Source organism: Leopardus geoffroyi, chromosome C1, assembly GCF_018350155.1.
Source record: "Leopardus geoffroyi isolate Oge1 chromosome C1, O.geoffroyi_Oge1_pat1.0, whole genome shotgun sequence".
Taxonomy (NCBI): Eukaryota; Metazoa; Chordata; class Mammalia; order Carnivora; family Felidae; genus Leopardus; species Leopardus geoffroyi.
Genome location: NC_059328.1, coordinates 203,490,536 through 203,506,935, shown reverse-complemented (window position 1 = coordinate 203,506,935; position 16,400 = coordinate 203,490,536). Strand labels below are relative to the sequence as shown.

The 16,400-nt window shown below is 45.6% G+C and overlaps 1 protein-coding gene across 5 annotated transcripts in view; it reads left to right on the top strand.

The window, feature by feature from the left end:
* The window catches only part of NHEJ1 (non-homologous end joining factor 1), an 82,291-nt gene that overhangs the window by 22,030 nt on the left and 43,861 nt on the right, over positions 1 to 16,400 (top strand). The gene's annotated exons all lie outside the window — the stretch shown is intronic.

The window sequence follows — 16,400 nt, the reverse complement described above, 5'->3', positions numbered from 1 at the left end:
TTTAAAGTCCTTCCCAAGGACTTTTAGCATCAGATGGTTCCATGACTTTTCTGTTAATGACCAAAATAGTGAAACAGACAGCAGTGAAAGTATCAGCTGTATTCTTTCCCTCTTCTGAACTCCTGTGTCACTTTGTGTCTTTTCTGTGTCACTTATCACTGTAGTGCCTTGTATATAGGAGGCACACAGTGATGAGTGGTTATAGCTTAAAGGCCGTGGCATTGGAAGATCCTCTCACGTGGGTAAATGTTGTCTCCGGTGATAGAAATGTGGAGGAAAAACAAAAGAATCAAATGACTTACCTTTAAGCTTTCCTGATGTGTTGGCTTCCTAAGTTTAATTTTTTTTAAATGTTTTTTTGTTTCTGAGAGAGAGAGAGAGAGAGATAGCACACGAGCAGGGGAGGGGCAGAGAGAGAGGGAGACACAGAATCCGAAGCAGGCTCCAGGCTCTGAGCTGTCACTACACGCTGCTTGAACCCACGAACCATAAGACCATGACCTGAGCCGAAGTCGGACGCTTAACCGATTGAGCCACCCAGGCACCCCGGCTTCCTACCTTTAGCCTTATGCCTAAAGTGTTCTCTTATTATAGCCTTTACTCATGGGTGATATTTCTTTGGATAGTGAGCCACATTGAAAAGTGAGAGACTGAGTCCTGTAGGTTAGCAGTTGAGCAGTCCAGTGCGTAGGGAGCAAGATGTTAGGATTCATGGGTATCCTTGCTTTCTCCCATAAAGGAATTGTCAAGAGAGAGATTGCCATTAAAAATCTCAAGAAACAGTTTTTTCATTTTGTATGGGAAATCTTTAGTCTATTCTTTAAAATTTTATTTGAGAGAGCGAGAGAGTGTGTGTGTGAGTGGGGCAGAGGGAAAGAGAGAGAACCTCAAGTAGGCTCCACACTCAGTGCAGAGCCCAATGAGGGGTTCGATCCCATGACCCCGGGATCATGACCTGAGCTGAAATCAAGAGTCAGACACTCAATCAACTGAGCGACCCAGGTGCCCCTAGTCTATTTGTTTTTATATTTAGAAGTTTAAACTCTATGTAGATGGTACATTTTAAGCACCATTGGAAATATGAAACATTGTGGAATCATGCAGAAAAGTGAAAACGTGGTTTCTGCCCTTGAAAGGTGGACTTTTGAGGGAGATCAGACCACTGGAATTTGCATATATACAAAGGATATTCTAAATACTTAAAATATATGTCACCTCAGAGAGAGAAGAAACAGATTCATTTGCATAGCAAGCTAGTTTGGAAGAGGTATTTCCGGAGAGGTAAATCTTTTATTTATTTATTTATTTATTTATTTATTTATTTATATTTTATTTATTTATTTTTCAATGTATGAAATTTATTGTGGGGCGCCTGGGTGGCTCAGTCGGTTAAGCGTCCGACTTCAGCTCAGGTCATGATCTCGCGGTCCGTGAATTCGAGCCCCGCGTCGGGCTCTGGGCTGATGGCTCAGAGCCTGGAGCCTGCTTCCGATTCTGTGTCTCCCTCTCTCTCTGCCCCTCCCCCGTTCATGCTCTGTCTCTTTCTGTCTCAAAAATAAATAAAAAACATTAAAAAAAATTTAAAGAGAAAACCTCTTAAAAAAAAAATTTATTGTCAAATTGGTTTGCATACAACACCCAGTGCTCATCCCAAAAGGTGCCCTCCTCAATACCCCTCACCCACCCTCCCCTCCCTCCCACCCCCCATCAACCCTCAGTTTGTTCTCAGTTTTTAAGTCTCTTATGCTTTGGCTCTCTCCCACTCTAACCTCTTTTGGAGAGGTAAATCTTGAGCTAAGAGAATGTAGGGATTCCGTGCGGTGAATGGCTACTGAAGGAAAGACACAACTAGGTATTTTATTCAGTTACACAATCTGAGAGGCTCTCCCTAGGTGTGGTGGTTTGAGGGAATCCTTCAAAAACACTTTGGCTTCTGTTACTCTTATCCTTGAAGCTTGAGCACCTCTGAAACTACACTGTCCTCTTAGGATCTTTTACTCCACAGAACCCCTTCCAATTTGGTGTGAGTGAAGCTAGGAAAGGGGAGGATCTTTGAGATATGAAATGGGTGAGATTAGCTACATACAGAAATGATTTACCCTAGTGTTTGTAAATATATTGCCTATGAGACTAGGTTACAAGTCTCAGCAAGGGCGTAGGCTAGTAACTTAACGAAGGAAATCATGGCGTTTCTAGTATGTGCAGAGAAGATTAGAGCCATAGAATTTGGGGGGCTGGAAGGGTCTTTATCGATCTAAGAATATATCAAATCTCTTTGTTTTACTTTTGGGGAAATTAGGGCCTGCAAAGATAAAAGAACTTTATCTTTACCCCTGTAGACCAACTTTACCCCTGTAGACCAATAGGGGTAGGTTTTGGCACCAGGACCCATGGCTCTGAACTTCAGGTCCGGTATTATTCCAACATATTCTGTTGCCTTGCCACGTGTTACACAGCGACACTTGGAACTTTATGTTTGCAGTAGGCAGGACTGAGACCCATTTGTGAGCATTATGGAGACCTAGCCTACGTAAGAGATGGGAAAGTGGTCCGTGGCTGGAATGCTCTGCCTGAGTACTCCTCTCTTCCTCCACATCTTTCTTGTAACTCTTGGTCTTGCACACCTCTGGGCTCTCATAAGCAATTAGAGAAAAACTTATATAATTTATTCATAAGGTCCGAGAAGATGTTCTAGCAGAGGAGCAGAGTTGTATAGAATTTGAAAAAAGAGAAACTAAGGAGTAACAATTTATTAATTTATCTACCACAGTGCCAAAGCAGTGAAATAGAATGGGGACAAATGTCTAGTTTTTTTCCACAGTGTATATGAAGTCTCCCATAAAGTCATTTGCTGTCTTCTGCCTTTTTTTCTGTGTTTGACAAATAGCACGCAGTGTTTGTTTGGCTTCCCAGGAAAAATCAGCTGAAGATAGTTCAGTCACTGGAATGGTATAGCCCCCACCTTATAAACTAATACACTGGCATTTTAATTTCTAAAGTAGTGTTCTATGATTTTAGTTAGCACTTGTCAGTCCTCTGGAATCTGATTATCCCTAAATGAACTAATGAAAACCAAGTTGGGGACTCTGGACTTTTGGTGACCCCTACAAAGTATAGACTTCCCGTGAGATGCTGCTTCAACAGCTTCTCAGGGTCTCTCAATCTGTATATCTGGCTGTTTACCTCCCCTAACATTTCTTACTGCAAACGCTGAATCCTGGGGCTCCTCTAACCATCTTAGAGGATCGCGCTGGGTTTAAAAGCACCCAGCTAAGTCCTCAGGTAGTGCTTATTGGACGCTGACCCTCTTGGTCACTGCAGTAGGTGGGCCCGGCCATGCTGCCCCTTTCATCAAACCCAGAGTGTACTTCCAGAAAATGTGCCATCCATTTTGGGGCTTTGCCCAGCTAGAGAAGCCCTTTGGGTGGTGAGTGAAAGTGTGGAAGTTCTGCCTTGGAGGGGGACTCTCTCAGAGGTCTCTAATGTAAACTTTCTCTGACTTCATCTGCCCGTGGTGCAGAGGAAGATTGGCCCTTTTGCTCTCTTTGTTTTCTCACGGCCGTTTTGAGGAAATTTAGTGTCAGAGGACTTCCCAGAGTTTTGTTCCCCGGGTCTAGAGAGCCCTAATTCTTCGCAGTCCAAGCGTTGGTTCTAGTGGCCCTGAACTGGTCAGACCCTCTTGGATCAACCAGCAGTGATATTCAGACCAGTAACCTGTCTCACCTGAAACTGTTTCTCAGGCCTCCAAAGCCTGAATCAAGTGACCATTGTACCAATCTTGTATCGGGGCTCAGAATGTCAGTTTGCCGCTTGTCCTCGTATATAAATATAGGTCTCTCTAGATATAAAAAGTGAGAGAGTCTGTAAGTTGCTTTTTTTTTTTCTATACCCCCTTTCATGGGGCAAGCTAATGAGATGCATATCATTAAAGACCCGATGTTTTGTGGGACGGAGTCTTTTAAACTGGATGTGCCTGGCTTAGTCATGGCAAATATTTACCAAAAAAAAAAAAAAAAAGAAAAGAAAAGAAAAAAAAAAGGGACATACCATATAAAATTAGAGTTCTGAAAATAGTACTCAGAGAGGGAGAAAGAAAAAAAAAAAAAAAAAAAACCGGGACAGAAAATACAGGCCAGTCTGTTTGGGGAAAAGGGAAAAAGAGATAAAATGAGAGAAACCTCGGCAGTAAAAACAGCATCTTGGTAAACAGACTATAAAAAAAAATTGTGACCTGCTTTCTGGCAGCCCTGGCGGCTGTCGAGCGGGTGAAGGTGGCAGAGCTGGCGTCTGTGTGGACACACGGTGCCCGGGGCGCACGGCTCCCCTGGCCGCGCAGGGCGTTAAATTTAGCCACATAATGATGGGCCTGAGGACAGCCTCTTGTTGACCACACCATAATTACTGCTTCGCTTTATGAATTTTATTTTGCTTATTCTGTTTCCTCCTTCTCTGGCATGAAGGGGGCCTGGAGTGGGGGGAGTCCCGCCCCCACACCCCTCCCCTTTCTGGACAAATGAGTCTTCATAGAAACCTGGGCTCTTGGGCCATTAGGGTAAAGACTAAGCTCTCTTGATTAATCGGAAAGGGAGGAAGGTTTCTGGTTGCGAAGGCTCTTGATTTAACATAGTAAAGTCAGAAGTGGAACTCACTAGCCCTGCTTCTCAGAGCTCTCAGAGAAAATACCCTGAAGTCTTTAGTCTTAGAAGGCACTTTCGTGTGAATCTGAGAGGTTGACACTCTTACTCTGTTTATAAAACCCCAAGAGCTGGCTCCCAAGTGTTGTTGGGTTTTTTGGTCTTTGGTCCTAAGCTCCCTAGCTAGCTACTTAGACATTTACTTTTGACAACATTCTGCCTCACAAAGAGGTACATTGTTTTATATATATCTTAGTCTTGGTGATAACTGGGTTCGTGAAGCTGAGGATCTAACATAACTCGACTCTGTTCAGGTAACATATTCTGTTTAGAATGTGTTTAGAATATTCTGTTCAAACCTCAAATATTGTTCTTTTGGGGCACTTGAGTTGATGCTGATCTTCTCAGTTTTGGAGTTAAGACAGCACAGTTCGTTAGAGCACACCCTGGCCTGTGTGAGAACAGTGCTCTTCCTAGCTTTATCTGTTAACTCTAGGGAAGGGGCCAGGAGCCTGTGGTCTCAGACCAAAAGCACCATACTGGGGAGAGAAAGTAAGCTGTGGAAAGAGCATCGGAAGACTTGCATGGCGTAGATACTGGGTCATTGGGGGTGAAGTTCTTGAATGGTGACCTAGGCTGGCAGCTACCTATGGCCCCACAGTGGCCCTCCAACTGAGGAAGTGGTGGAAAAGGAAAAGCAAACAGGGGTTGTGGTCAGGGTACTGGCTTGTCTGTCATTGGCCAGGACTGTCCTGTTTGTGTGTGAGGGGTGGTTGGGCTCCTCCCGAAGCCAGGCAAGAACGTGTCAAGGAGAGGCTTCTTGCGGCTCTTGTTTTCCCCAAACAAAGGAAACTCCTTGCATTGCTGGAAGTCGCGTGCTTGGATGCTGAGTTTGTTATTGCCTGATAACCTGGCCACCAACTCCTGCCCTCCTCTTCACCCCATGCAACCAGTGGCTTAGTGGGAGCAGCTTCCTGTTCCTCATCCCAGGCAGCAGATTCACTCCCTATTGTACCCAGAAAGGGTTTGAGAAAAGGAAGAGTTAGCCCTCCTGTCCCCAGACCTATCCTCTTCTCTTCCCATGAAACCTTCTAGAACAGTGCTTTTCAAAGTGATCTGACCCATGGTCTTACTGTGCGTAGCTAATATGCAGCATGTGTCCCATGTGATGATAAGTTCAACAGTACTCAAACCATTTTATACCCTGTTCATTGAGATGAGTCCTCTGAACTAGTGTGTGGATATCATGGCAATGTCAGATGGCTATGAAAATTTTTAAATGCTTATACTTGATTTCTATACTTACCCCATCATGGGCTAGTTACAAGGAGTTCATGGGCCAGCACCAGCTTGCTGATCACACTTTGAATAACATTGTCCTAAAACTGTAAGACCTAGTGAGTTTGAGCTATTCCCTATTGGTCATAGAGGTCCTACCCTTATGTTCAGTAGGGGTTCAGTAGGGGATGGATAGAAAAAGAAATTCTTAAGGAAATTTCAGGCAGTAAGAAGCAATCTGATCTCAGTTGCCAGGTCATGCCAAAGAGCTCTGGTACTGAGCTGGAAGCTTGAACTTAGCTGATTAAAGGTTTCTTTTCCCGGTGCCAAGGTTCTGTGATTCTAATGCTAAATGGTAAGGCCAAGAGGTAAAGTTAATGGTCTTGATGAATCTTAAAAGAGTAGCTTTCGATGACTTACCAAGGTAAAGAAAGAAAAGGAGGGGGATGTTTTTCATAGGGTTCATTTACTAGTCTGTCATTTTCATCTAGATATGAGGTCTTTCTTATACAGATCGATCATGTGTTTGGTCAGCATTATCTTTGTCTTCTGTTAGGAGGCCACCAAATTGTTTCCAGAGGTTGAGAGATCTAGGATTGAGGAGAAAAGTAAATATTGGCAGAGTTGGTGGAATTCAAGTAAGAGATAAGAACTGGGCCTTGGATTAGAACTGTGGCTTACTGGCAGGGTTACTTAACATCCCTAGTTGGAGGGTGGGGGTTCACAGCCCAGGTCTGCAGGACGGCTGGGTAGAGGGGACTGGCCACACAGTGAAAGGTTTGTCTTTGCCAGAGAAAGAGGAATGGGGCACTGAGAGAGAAGACTGGAAAGTAAGCCAGGAATTTAAAGGACTGGAGAGTTCCATGAGGGAGGGAGTGGGAACCTGCTGGGTTCCACCCTTGTTAAGGGAAGAAGGAAGAGAGAAGTCGGCCCAGACTCACCTCTGTGTCTTTTCTCTTTTTAACACCCCACTAACCCTAGGGATCTGCAATCAGGAAGAGAAACCAGATGGAAGCTCCTGATTAAATCTGGTCACATGTCCCTGCTTAAAACTCCTCAGTGGCTCCCTATTGACCTTCGGATAAAGTCCAAACTCCTTAATAAAACCATTAAGGCCCTTTATGATCTGGCCTCTGTTTACCTCCCCAGCTGCTTCTCCCACTCTCCTGCTAGGCCACACTTACACTCCCCACCCACACTTCTACCTTCCATCCCAAATCTACACTTCAGGCCCAGTGACCTGCTGTCAGCTCCCAGAGCCCATTATTTTCTCTCTTATCTCTTAGACTTTGGCACGCGTTGTTCTCCCTGGAAAATCCCTGCCACCACAGACCTTTTCACCTGGATAACTCCTGTTCATTGTTTGGATTTCAGTGAAGATGTCACTTCCTTGAGGGAATTTTCCTTGGCCCTCTAAGTTCAGTTTAGTTGCCTTTCTTTAGAAAGTCTGTATCATAGGCCCTATCACACTGCATTGCAATTGCTATTTTTTTTTCTGGCTCCCTGCCCCCGATGGTAAGTTCCCCAAGGGCAGGGGTATGATCTGCCTTGTTTAACTTGTCTGATCCATTGTAGGTACTCAGAGAAATTTTGCCTTTATTATTTAATTTGATTCACTTATTTTTCTTTTTAAGTCATGTTTTTATTTATCTTTGAGAGAGAAAGTGTGAGTGTGGGAGGGGCAGAAAGAGCAAGGGATAGAGGATCTGAAGCAGGCTCTGCACTGACAGCAGAGAGCCCAACGCGAGGCCTGGACTCACAAACCGTGAGATCATGACCTGAGCCAAAGTTGGAGGCTCAACTGACTGAGCCACCCAGGTGCCCCTAATTCGATTCACTTGTAACTAGCAGGTGAAATGAGCAGGCTTTGCTGAATAAAATTCAACACAAATCTATTGATCACCTACTCACATAAAAAGAAGAGACAAATGCACATAAATTTTTTTAACCCCACAAGGGCCACTTCAGGATGAGGAGATACGACGGCTTCATTTGGAGAAATCATGTGGCCCTGAGTCCCACAGGTAATTGCAGTTGAAACCAGAACCTCGTCCTGCAACTTTCTAGCACAGAGCTTCCCACCCCCTGTCCCCTTCTCCCCTGGCTTCTCACCCTGTCTCAGAGGCTCTGTTCTAAGGAAATATATTTGAGAAGGGAGGATACCCAGAGAATAAAAAAAGCATTCCTGTAACTCTTCTTAAATCTTCCCATTGAAACGTAGGTCTGAAATTCTAGAAAAATGGCTGAGCACCAAATTAGATTATCATCACATAGGAGGTCGAGGAAAAAGGTCAACACCATGAGACATGAAAATGAGCTGAGACACACACAGTTGGAGGGGAATCCTCAATCTTGGAGAAGGATCTGAGAAACACTGACATTTTCGGCTGCCGGCATGTTTTCTTTGGGGCTGCCCTGAGAACAGGACAGCCAAGTGGGATGAGGACAGAACTGAGGGGCTCGGGGGGACACTTGCTGGCCCTCTTCCATCTCCACCAGTTTCTCAGCCACTGAACGAGTAAAGTAGATGAGCTAGAACGTTTAAGGCTGCCTCTCAGCCCTTTTTATTCTTCAGCTCTTGGGAGCTGGAAGGAATTGGTATCACCCAGATCAACGGAAACCTAGTCTGTAGGCAGAGCTGGCCACAAGGCCAGATTCAAAGTTACTCCTGAGCCCTGGCCTTCGGGCAGGGAAGAGCGTGGCCTGGCTTCTCTCACCAGCAGGGATCAGTAAAATCGAGCCACGCGGGACCCAGACGCTCTTTGTCCGTCAGTGTTTTCCCAGTGTCTCCTGGGGAGTGATTCAGGGCCAAGGTGACAGTGGGTTTGGAGCCCAGATGAAAGGATCGCAGGGACCACAAGACAAGATCCCTTGTGTGGTGGCCGGCTGGAAAGAGGAGGGAGTGAGTGTGTGTGGAGGTCAGTGACGCAACTCCCCTGGCTTGCAGGGATGGAGGAGGAGAAGGCTCGCCGTGTGTCTCCTTATAAAGAGGCCCTTACCACATGAAGCAGGGGGTGAAGGTGATCCCGCAGTGAGTCACCCAGGAAGGGACGCCGTGTGCCCAGAGCCCAGAAGAGAGGACTTGTGGATTTCCCACTCTTTCCTTCTATGATTTTAGGCGTAATACGAGTTGCTTTAGTCACTCAGACTGCCGCGCTGCTTCTCCTTCTGTCTTCTAACCCATTTTTTCTCCTCGATCTTCACTATCCCTGACATGCATGGATTTTAATCTATCAATTTGTTCTAGATTTCTGTAGTTGTTTTTTTTTTTTTTTAATCTAAAGCTTGAAATCTTTTGAGTTCAAGAAACTCTAACCGTACTTCTAATTGTATTTGCCTTTGAGAAGACGGCCTGGTGGCTCTTTGCCAAGCATGGTTGTTCTTAGATTGTGTCTGCTTTCTTCTTATCTTCAAGGCAGGTATCATATCCTGGACTGGAATCTGAAGAGATTCTAGGGGGCCCCTGGATCCAGTTGCCCCTCAGTTTGAACGCAGCTCTAGTCTGGCCTTTATTGAGGTCTGGGACTGCAGAGAGCTCTGGGGAGTGTCCCTGTAATCAGCCAGCCACCAGCCCCACACTGCCTTGTAATAAAGCAGCTCTATATTTGTTCTGTTTATAGTCTCCTCTGTAATAATGCCACAGCCCTCACTGCTCTCTCTCTTTGGGGAGAATTTTCTGGGTAATAGAAAATTTTGAAATGTTAAAGAGGGTTGTAGACTCAGAAAATGTTTTTATCTAGGATGTGTCTGAGGTTGGGAAGATACCCAGGAAATCCAGGCAGCCAGTGAGCGCCCTCGGGGAAGAGCGTGTTGTGGTGAGCGTGTTGTGTGTGTGTGTGTGTGTGACACTGTGGCTGCAGGGCCCATGCGTGCGGAGGGGAGGTGTGGGAAGCTGCGGGTACGCGCTTTGTGGTCACGGTAGGTGTGGCGTGAACTTCTCTCGTGGTGGTGGCAAGTGGAGAGCATGGATGGAAGTGGGGTGAAAGGTGTGCGGAAGGGGCTGGCGCAATGATGGAAAACCCTGTTTTGGCAAATTTCAAAACTCTCAGGTATGTAGGATGGTGAGATGGAGAAGTTTAGCCTCAGAATGGAACCTTCTGGCGCTCACGTGCCATTCATTCTTTCAACTGTGTCCCCTTTGCTCTGGTCCCCAGCCTTTCTGGACCTAGGCGCCACACAGTTCTGCCTTCCTTGTTCTGCCTTCTCTTCTCCCCAGCTCTTCATTTCTTTCTTTGTCAAGCGGGAAGAAGTCAGAGACAGACTGTTACGGAGAGGGGGTGAGCAGTCAGCCACCTTGATCTAGGTTAGTGAGCGCGAGCCTGATATCCCAGGCTGACGGCTTTGAAGTTTACCTGTGTGACAAGTCCTGGGAGTTATCTTCGCCAGGGCTCCTGCTAACAATTCTGATTCCTCCTTTTCCCTCCCGGTCTCTACCTCTGCCTACCCCCACCCCCCGGATTCTATAAATACTTTATTATATGGCACTAGTAAAACTTCAAGTATTTCTTTTTATTAGAGCTACATAATATGGTAATTGTGTGACAGAACACAGCTCCCGTGAGCGGCCCCCACCCTCTTCCTAGGTGTGGCCTCTCACCGCCTCGGCTTGGGCTAGGCCCACAGGCCTCTCTGTTCCTCTTGAGTGTATGCAGAGGGGGCTGGGGACAGCTTTTCAGACAGAAGTAAGGGGTCAAGGCCTTTGGGTAGGATTGGGCCAGAGGAGTAAAGAGGTGCTTTTCTAGTTTTCAGCTGTATCTTGGTGTGTGAGTTCAGCAGGGGTCTTATCATTAGCATTGATTCCAGTTGCCGCACGAGGCCACTCAGCCTGCCTTTCCTTTTATTTATTTATTTATTTATTTATTTATTATTTTTTTTATTAAAAATTTTTTTTAAATGTTTATTTTTGAGAGATAGAGACAGAGCATGAGCAGGCAAGGGGCAGAGAGAGAGGGAGACACAGAATCGAAAGCAGGCTCCAGGCTTCAAGCTGTCAGCACAGAGCCCGACGCAGGGCTCGAACTCATGAACCACGAGATCATGACCTGAGCCGAAGTCGGATGCTCAACCGACTCAGCCACCCAGGCGCTCCATCCTTTTATTTTTAATTTAATTTTATTTTTATTACATAGGCTCCATGACCAGCATGGAGACCAGTGTAGGGTTTGAACTCACAGCCCTAAGATCAAGACCTGAGCTGAGATCAAGAGCTGGACACTTAACTGACTGAGCCACCCAGGCACCTCAACTTGCCTTTCCTTTTAATAGCGTTGTCATGTGCCCATCCATAGAAGTAGGTTTTGAACTGAGACTCGGGGCCAAGGGTGCATGGGTTTCTTTGGTCGGCTCTGGTTCACAGTACTTTTTTTTTATTTACATTTTTTTTAAGTTTATTATTTTGAGAGAGACAATGCAAGTGGGGGAGGGGCAGAGAGAGAGAGAGAGACAGAGAGAGACAGAGAATCCTAAGCAGGCTCTGAGCTGACAGCTGCAGAGCCCAATGCAGGGCTCCAACCCATAAACTGAGATCATGACCTGGGCTGAAGCCAAGAGTTGGATGCTTAAGTGACTGAGCCACCCAGGTGCCCTTATTTACTTTTTTTTTTTTTTTAATATTTATTTATTTTTGAGAGAGCATGAGAGGGAGACACAGAATCTGAAGCAGGCTCCAGGCTCTGAGCTATCAGCACAGAGCCCAATACAGGGCTCGAACCCATGACGTCACCCATGATGTGAGCCGAAGTCAGACGCTTAACCACCTGAGCCTCCCAGGCGCCCCATATTTACTTTTCATAACACCCATCATTCTTTCTGATGTCTCTTGGTTCCAGAATCTGTAAGTGCTAAAAGAACCTGATCCCTCCCATCTCTTGCTGCTTCAACCTTAGGACACCTCTCCTCTTAAACCCGAGTCACTGGTCTCTGTGTCTGCTAGCCTCATGGGAGGTGTGGGGCTGGAAACGCTACACTCTGTAGTTCTTTCATTACTGTTAACATGTGATCTCTTAACTGTGTATTTTATTGTCTGATTGAGTCTTATTATTTGATTCTGGTTTTTGTCCACTGAGAACTGATTTTGAACCTTCCCTTACCCCCCTGTAGGATGTAGTTTCGGCATCCTTTCTTCTGCAAAGCTTGAGAAGTGGGGATTTCTGCCCAGGTAGCAGCTACAAGAGCCCTCGGTGCCAGGGACAGGGGGCACAATGTTTAGTCCTTTCTTCACTGCCTCTGTGCCCAGTGTTTGCTTAGGGGCCAACCCCCAAACTAGGCTCTGCCATGCACTCTTTACTCCCCATGGAGACCTATGGGTATATGCTCTTCCCACATTTTGGGCCTAGCCAAGGTTAATATTAGGCCTTCTAGCCGGGCTGCTGTTCCCGAAAGCCACAGGGTGTTGTTAATATTCATGTGACCGCAGAGGCTCATTAATATTCATGAGGTATCTACAGTCTTCCTTTAGGCCCTTAGCTCGGAGAAAACAGGAATAATTAGAGTTTCTAGAACTTTAAAACTAACCCTATTTCCTGAAGTCTCTTGAGGAGGAGACAAACCTTAAGAGTAAATGTCTGGGCCAAGAAAAAAAGGAGTTTTCATGCCAATATCCTAAACTGGTCTGACAACTTAGTGGAGTTGGGCTGGATGGCTGTTAATGTTATCATCCTTATCCAGTGTTTATTGAATACCACTGGGTTTAGGTTCTTGTATGAGGCACTGTGGGGAGTAGGAAGCTAGCACTGCTAAGCTTTCAGTGATACCTGACATGATTCCTGCCCCAAGAAGCATATGGAAGAGAAGGGGACACAGATGTGTATATACCTCTAATCCCAGGTGAGAATGCCATGCTAAATAGAGATGTACCCCAGGTACTTAGGTGGGGATGGATGAGGAAGTCCTTCTCTGTGGGGAAGGCAGTGAAGGATTCCCAGGGAGCTCTTGAAAGAGGGCAAATCTAAGGGAAGTAAAGGAGAATTTTCTGTGACTCTTAATAACCTTCAGTAAGGCATAAAGCTACTTTACACGCCCCTCTGGGGCTTCCTGCTTACCAACCTTGCCTTTGTATCCTTTTATCAGATGCTTTAGCTATTCTGATATCTTATTTAATAGAACTTCTTTCCCATAAATTATCCTTCTACTTCCTAGATGGACACTTTAACCTTTTTTCTTTTTTTTTTCTTCTGAAAAATGTAACTAGTAAGAGTTCCCAACTGTGATATAGTCTTTGGCAAGTTTGGCTATTTTAAAAGATGAACATAATTCCAGATTGTATAATTAAAAGAAGAGCATGAGAGGCCACATCACCCTCCCGTTGTATTTAGCGGTAGTTGGCTTCTTAGGATTTTTGTGTCATGTTTGAAAGATACATGGGGCCTTGGTGCCATAGGAAAATCAGGACAATAACAAAAGGGGTTTGACAGAATTTTTTAAAAAGTATCCAAGGAAAATGGGGTTATTTAATTCAGAAAGTAGGTTGGTAGCTCATTCGTTTAAATGTGAATATTGGTACATGTACGATGGTAAAGAACTTTTCCACATTTCATTTAAGATACTGCAAGAGGGGCGCCTGGGTGGCTCAGTCGGTTGAGCGTCCGACTTCAGCCAGGTCACGATCTCGCGGTCCGTGAGTTCGAGCCCCGCATCGGGCTCTGGGCTGATGGCTCAGAGCCTGGAGCCTGCTTCCGATTCTGTGTCTCCCTCTCTCTCTGCCCCTCCCCCGTTCATGCTCTGTCTCTCTCTGTCTCAAAAATAAATAAATGTTAAAAAAAAAAATAAAAAAAAAAAGATACTGCAAGAAAGGATGAACTTGAATTATAGTGATAAGGATATAGTTGAAGTAGAGAGAGAGAAAAAAATATATATATATTTTTTACTTGACTGGAATGTTACCAGGGAAACTTGGAAACTCCCTTCCTAGAATTCTTTGCGTCTTTCCCTCACAACAGGTGTAGTATATTAACAGTTCTTTTTCAGGGTCCCTGGGTGGCTTGGTCAGTTGAGCATCTGGCTATTAATTTCCGCTCAGGGTCGTGATATCGAGCCCCACATTGGGCTCTGTGCTGTCAGTGTGGAGCCCACTTAGGATTCTCTCTCTATCTCTCTCTCTGCCCCTCCCCCATGCGCGCTCTCTCTCTCTCTCCCCGTCTCTCAAATAAATAAAATGAAAAAAAATTAAATTAAAAAAACCTGTTATTTTCCACTCAGTTGTTACTTCCTCTGTACATCTTTCCTCTTCTGTCCTCTTACATTTCTTCCTTCTGTTTCTTTACAAAGCCTGTTCATGTTTTTTTGTCTTGATCATTGCTGTTCACACAGGTATTCTTTAAGATGGGTGAGAAATTGCTAGACTACCTTCATGAATCAGGCAGATGATGCTGGGGTGGAGGCTGTGTGAGAATAGGAACCTTGTCTTACTCACCCTCTGCCTCCAATTTGCTCCTGGTTCATGGGAGGTGCTACAGAAATATTTGTTAAATGGATGAACAAATGTTTATATTTGTGAGATGAGCTGACTTCTCAATGAGCGTTTTGCTTATTAGAATGTTTGCCCAGACCATATTAAGGACCACAGGAATGGGAGAGCAGTGTAAAATGTCTAAGTCCTTGCTGTTGGGTGACAGTGTTTTCATTCTACTGCTTGATGACAAAGGATCATGTCATTTTGGTGCAAAATTAGAATTTCTACCTAAAACCAAGAAAAACCAAAACAGGGTGATATAGAAATAATTTTTTTAAGTTTGTTTGTTTGTTTGTTTTTAATATTTATTTTTGAGAGAGAGAGAGAGACAGCCATAGCAGGGAAGGGGCAGAGTGAGAGGGAGACACAGAATCCAAAGCGGGCTCTAGGCTCTGAGCTGTCAGCACAGAGCCCGACGCGGGGCTTGAACTCATGAGCTGTGAGATCATGACCTGAGCCAAAGTCCGACGCTCAACCAACTGAGCCATGCAGGTACCCTAATATAGAAATAATTTTAAAATATAGGGGGAAAATATAGGGAATCTATTAAATAGAGAAAAGCTTTCTTAAATATTCACGGCTCTCAAGCCAGCAAGATGCTTGGAGAATGAACTTCACAGACTAATGGCTGTTAAGACTGGAACCAGAAACCAGGGACAGGGGTTTGGCTAATTGGATTCTCAAGACATCAGTCCCAGGAAGCCTGGGAAGGGTGGAACACTGGATCTGTCCATTGTACTACATTGGAATAGTCCCTTTGGTGGGAGTTATGGTTTCTCTTCTCTTGGGTTCCATTCCTTTCAGGCTTATGGTGAATTAAAGGTAAATTTGAAGTTCATCTGGTTTTAGAATCTATTCTACTCATCTGTCAGAAAAGGACAGCAGGTGGCGCCAAAACATTGTCATACTTGTGCTGGCTTGGGAAAAGACTCCAGGTGGAGAGGATTCTCTTTTGAACTAGGGACAGAGAGGGAGACTGGCTATCTTGGCCCTGTTGCTCAGGTAAGAGATCTTTGTGGGCTCGGTGCCTGCCAGTTCCTTATCATCCAGGATCTGTACCTACAGTGTTCTTTGGCAAGAAGATTGTTTGGGGTGGGGGTGGGGAGGTCCCAGCAGATCAGAGTGGAAGAAGAGCCCGTTCACTTTCTGTCTCTGTCACTGTGTCTCCTTTGGGGCCTGATTCTGCCAGGTGCAATGGTTTCTGAGGCTCTTGCCTCATACTGTCAGCCTCTTTTTCCTCTCTGTGAATTTGTTTCTAAATTTTGACAGTTGTCTATCTTGAGATACTTTTCTTGTTTCAGGACACTCTCCTTATGGGTAGATTTCTTTTTCTCACGTCCCCCCCCTCCCAAGTTTCTCTGTGGGGGGTGGTGCTGGAAGTGGGGATCAGGGAGTAGGGAATGGAGAACACTGGCCCCTAGATGAATTTAAACTAGAGGTGCTGGCCGGGAGAGCGGAGGAGGACAGGGCAAGCCAGTCCATTAGAGGCTCTCTGGTTCTGAGAAGGAAGCAGAGCACTGTCCAGACTGCAGGACACCGAAGCAGTGTTAAAAGTCATGTCAGGATGGACTAGAACTCAGAGGCTGTTTTGCAGCCGCGCTGGGCAGGCACAGCTCCCTCAACCCTGACTGATTCCCACCACCGCGGAGCCATTAGCTCTCTTCCAGTATTGTCCCTGACGCCCCCAATTTCCCCACTCCCTTCGTAAACCCGCCGGGCTGTCTCCAACCTTCATTCCTTGAGCTTGTTCCTTGGGCCTCCCCCCTTCCCTAGGGCGGGTTTAAGGGCTGGGCGGAGCTGTCCGCCTGAATCCCCTGTGGCCCCTTTGGTTCCTGGTTCTATATATATCCCTGTCCTTCTCTGCACAGGGTTTGATACGGCTTTATGGGCATTTCCATCCGCTTCACAGGCACAACCATCACAGAGGCGTGTTTCACCCGAGAAACCTCAGCGGAGCCTGGCCTGTGGCGGACTCAGTCTGGCCCCTGAATCAAGGCTCTCTTCTCTTCCTGCCCTCCCCCGTCCCTCCCCCTCCATCT